This window comes from Capsicum annuum, chromosome 11 (genome assembly GCF_002878395.1).
Source record: "Capsicum annuum cultivar UCD-10X-F1 chromosome 11, UCD10Xv1.1, whole genome shotgun sequence".
Lineage (NCBI taxonomy): Eukaryota > Viridiplantae > Streptophyta > Magnoliopsida > Solanales > Solanaceae > Capsicum > Capsicum annuum.
The window spans coordinates 109,693,713-109,698,933 of NC_061121.1; the positions used below are offsets into that span (position 1 = coordinate 109,693,713).

The 5,221-nt window shown below is 30.5% G+C and overlaps 1 non-coding gene across 1 annotated transcript; it reads right to left on the minus strand.

Annotated features, from left to right (window-relative positions):
* Positions 1–2,868: 2,868 nt before the first annotated feature.
* Positions 2,869–2,941, minus strand: TRNAR-ACG. Its single transcript has one exon. It is a non-coding gene; the product is annotated as a tRNA-Arg (tRNA).
* Between the last annotated feature and the right edge of the window lie 2,280 nt (positions 2,942–5,221).

Genomic DNA, 5,221 nt, shown 5'->3' on the forward strand with positions numbered 1-5,221 from the left:
ACTACTCTTTGATAGAAAGTAAATTTCTCTGCACAAGTTTCTCTCTCTCAGTGATTTTCTTCATTCTCCTGCTTCTTTTCTGTAGCAATCTAGATATCGTTTGCATAGTGTTATGTGCGATTTGTCTATTTAAAACTAACAATGGTAACTGAATATGTACAAAGATGCAGGGAAGGGAAGAATCCTGCAAGGACTCTTGTTAAAGTAACCGCATCTTGTAACGATTGTGATTTTCCTTACCGAATAATTCTAGGCTGCATAGCGACAACCTAATATTCCATGACTATAAAAGGATCCTTCAAGGCAGAATTGGAGCAGCTATTGCATTCAATACACAGGAGTTTTCTACCAAGCAATAGTCAAGGCAAGGAGGCGTTCGTTAAGTCAAGTGCTGGAAGAGAAGGACTAGCTTATCTAGGGTAGTTCTATCTAGTTCGAGTCTGTAAACTGTTGTTCAAGTTGTTACTTTTTTTGCTAGTATAGGTACTAGTGATTGTGTAGGTAAAACTTGTAAGTTTCAGAGACTAGAGTTTATAGTCTTTGAATGGGTTAGCAGTTAGAGTTAACTGCTGAGTTGAGATACTAGAGTTAGTCCCTTAGATTATAGAGTTGTATCTGAATCCGCTCTTTGAATTAAGTGAAGGTTTGGTTGGAAATCCTACACATCGTAGGCCGTGGATTTTACTCCTTTGAGCAAGGAGGTTTCTCCGCGGTAAACTTGAGTGTTCTACTTTACAGTTTTAAGTTCTGTGTAAGGAACCAGGCCAGGCCCCCTTACGCTGGGAAGTAATCTTGACTCCTATCAAGAGTAATACTGAGATGAATCAGGTGCTAGTTTATTTCGAATGCCTTCCCTTGAAATTTCTCCATACTTCCGTCATATCAAACACACTCTTGGATTTATATTTTTTGAAAATTTTTATTGGAAACACCTGAAATAGTTCTTTGCTATAACCTAAATAAGCTTAGGGGGTTAAGGGGTGACATTGTCTATTTACACTTTTTGGACACATGGTTTTGGACATTTTGCTTTTTCCATTTTTTTATTGGGTCAAAACAACAGTCAAACACTTCACAAAATCATGATTGACCTTATCACATAATAACATAAGACGTGTATGAAATGTACATAATTCATATGTAAAATATTCTAGTTACTCGGACTCTCCAAAAATGTGACCGCACCTGTGTCGGATCCTTCAAAAGTAGTGTACTTTTGAAGGATCTGACACACACCCGATGACATTTTTGAAGAGTCCAAGCAATACACACAATATCTTTATTGTGTACTCTCTTCACAGAAAATTGATTGTTTTGGATTCTGCTTAGTCAGATCATGTTACTTCTCTCCTTTATCTGTTTCAGCAACTCTATGAGAAAGGCGCTAGAGCTTTTTGGATCCATAATACAGGCCCCATTGGATGTTTGCCTTACTTTCTTGTCGAGTATCCACCAAGTCCAGACAACGCTGATCAAAATGGTTGTGTGAAATCGTACAACGAGGTGGCTCAGGAGTTCAACAAGCAGTTGAAAGATAGTGTATCCAGGTTACGCGACCAACATCCAGATGCAGTCCTTATTTGTGTTGATCTTTACTCAGCTAAATATTCTTTAATTAGCAATGCAAAAGACTATGGTAAGACACTTCAAGTTGTCAATTCTAATAGTATAGTTGTTTAAATATGGTACATAAATATATGTGCATTATCTGGTCTTAGTACAGCTAACTTCTGAGGTAAAGCTTGACATTTCTTGAATGTGCAATCATCTTTTTTTCTGAAAGTGATGGACATCCTAAACACTGATGAAGTGTGTCACCATCTCATTTAAAAATTAAGATGTTAGAGAGAGCACACTATTGATTGTCTAATTATATCTTCAACACCTCTCCAAACATGAAAATTCTTTTTTGATAATGGGAACGAGTGTCAGTGTTTTCTTCATTGCCCTTTTTCCTTTTACATTACTCCTTTGTTTTGTTTCACTTGAGCCGAGGGTCTTTCGGAAATAGTCTCTATATCCACGAGCTAGGAGTAAGCTCTGCGTACACTCTATCTCCCACTCTGTGGGATTTCACTAGGTGTGTTGTTGTTGGAATGAGTGTCAGTGAGATTCGAATCCAGGATATTTGTCTTTTTAGTATCAAGTTGAAGTTACAAACCCTCTCATCTAAAAAATTAAGCTACTTCAGATCTTTTACACTGTTTTTGTGCATACATGCTTGTAGGTTTTGTAGATCCCCTCAGATGTTGCTGTGGGAGAATGTTGATTGTGGTAAGAAGACAATGGTGAATGGTACGGAAATATTTGGCTCTCTTTGCAGGAATCCACCAAAGTACATCAGCTGGGATGGCATACATTACACTGAAGGTGCAAATAAGTTGTTGGTCAAACATATAGCAAATGGTTCATTTTCAGAACCTCGAGTTTCAATCACGAAAGCATGTACAAAAAGTTCATAATCATAGCAAGACTTTGAATACAATAGTCTTCGATTTGTGGGCAATTTTGGGGGTGTACCAGCTGGTTGTTTGAACTGGAATTTGTAGTGCTTCCTTTACCTGTTGCTTATACCAAGTTGCTCTATAATGATTTTGTTGTGGGAGTTCATGTCAGTAAAAGCAAAATATAACTCCGTCCGTTTGAATTTCTTTGTTTGATTTTACTTTTAAATTTTGTATTTTTAAACTAGATAAGAGGATGTACCAAAATTTGTTTTAATCTTGTGGTCTTAAACATGTTAGTAGAAATTTGAAATTAGAAAAGGTTGTCAAAACGAAGAAAAAAAAAACTATTATGTAACAAAAAGACATACAATTGGGTGATTTTTATCAAAAGAAAGACAAAAGCATAAAAAAATTAAAGATACGACTTCACTGGGGATCGAACCCAGAATCTCTGGTTCCGTAGACCAGCGCCTTATCCATTGGGCCATGAAGTCGATCTTTGATTACAGAGAACCAACAGTGATACTTAACCCGTGAAAGACCAAAAATTAGGAGTATCCACCCATCAGGTTGATTTTATTTTTCATTAAAACCAAAAATGGGAAAATTACCCGATTGGTTGTTATTGGGCTTTTATTACCACTTAAAGCTTAATTTTTAATTAATTACGATTCATAGTCCCTTGTTGCCTATTAATTATTTCTAATTACAATTCATAATCTTTCTCATGTATTTTCTTTCTTTTTTAATTTTTTATTATTCTCTTCTTTTTTTTCCTTTTTCAGTTTTTTTTTCTTCAGCTTTTATTTTCCCTTTTTAACTTTCTCTTTATTTTTATTTTTTTACTTTTTTTCTCTTTTTATTTTTTATTCATTTTTTTTCTTTTTCTTTTTTTCCTTTTCATTTTTCTTCTTCTTTTTTTTGTGTTTTTTCTCCTTCTTTTTCTCTCATTTTCTCCTTTTTTTTTTTCTTTTGAATTTCTCTCCTTCCTTTTATTTGTGCGAATTAGCAAACACAAATACAAGTACGAACTATAAAAGACAAATACAAATGCAAACTATAATATACAAATACAATAAAATATAAATTCAAATGCGAACTATAACATATAAATACAAGTGTGAACTATCATTTGTATTTTTTAATTATTGAAAAGGAACGATTGATTTTCTTTCTACGAATACTTGTTTGTATTTATTGATACTAGTTGTATTTATTTATACAAACAAAATACAACTCAAATTTTTATACAAATACAATTTATACAAATACATATTGTATTTGTATTTGTATTGGTAAAATCATTTGTTTCATTTGTTTGTCATTGTATTTGTATCAAGTGATATTTGTTTATTTACAAATATAAATGACAATTTTGATATACAAATACAAAACGGTACATTTATATCAAATGATACATTACATATTTATATATTTTAGAATCACGAAAATACAATTAATGTACTTACTTGTTTGTATACAAATACAAATGATAAATTGTACATAGTCACGACTAAATACAATATGCAATCAACTTACAAATACAAAATAATTTCTTAAAAATAAAAAGGTAATGAAGAAAATAGAATACAAATACAAGTATAATCTAAATATACAAACACAATAAAACCATATTATAAATAAAATCCAATATAATATACAATCAATTATAAAATACAAATACAAAATATTTCTTTAAAATACACGTGTGAATTATATAAAATATAAATGATGGCGCAAACTAACAAATATAAATACAAGTGCGAGCTATTCAATACAAATACAAATACAAATGTGAACTATAAAATATAAATACAAGTGCGAACTTTAAAATACAAATACAAATACAGTTGTGTCAATAAATACAAAAATATAAATGACGGTATGACTACAAATATGATAAACAATTGTGGTATTTACGTTATCATCCATGACTTGTGCTCGACTAGTCATATTTTTTAAAAATATAAAATAGAACAAAAAAATAATAAAGAAAATAAGTACAAAAAATAAAATAAAAAAATCAAAGAAGAAAGAGAAACAGAAGTTAGAGATTAAAGATAGAAAAAAATAAAAAAATAAAAAGAAAGAAATGAAAAAAATAAAAGTAGGAAAAATAGAAAAAAGAAGAAGAAAAAAGGGGAAAAACATAAAAAATAAAAAAGTACAAAAAAAGATAATGATAGTGTTAGACAAGAAAATATTCAGTTTAACGAGATAAGCGTGATTGAGATTTTTTTCTTTTTAAAAATATTGAATTTCATTTTTGGCGCGACTAAATAGGGACTGTATTCATATTTTATATAAATACATACTATCTGTAAAACCGAATACAACGGGCATAAATCGAATACAACGGCTATAAATGATAATTATGTAAAATATGATTATAGAAGGTGGATTTTATAGCAAAATGTTGATATTTTTGAAAGATTCCCTTAAAAAATTATTAATTTAATTGTGTAGATTCATTAAATTTATAAATCAAATCCAACCAATATTAAGTTGGTTTTTCGAGTTCAATTTAAGTAGGTTCTTTCGATTTCATCAGTTTTTTTTATAATAACAATATAATAAAAGTGCAATTGATTATAACAATATAATAAAAGTGCAATTGATTTATATAAGCTTCGAAAAATATAAAATTATTGGGAATAAAGAGACTACTAAAAATTCAAGAGTAAATACTAACAAATAAACGCAAAAAATAGAGTTAATACATAAAAATGACCCTAAACTTGACACCAAATTATAACTTTGACCTTAAACTTTGA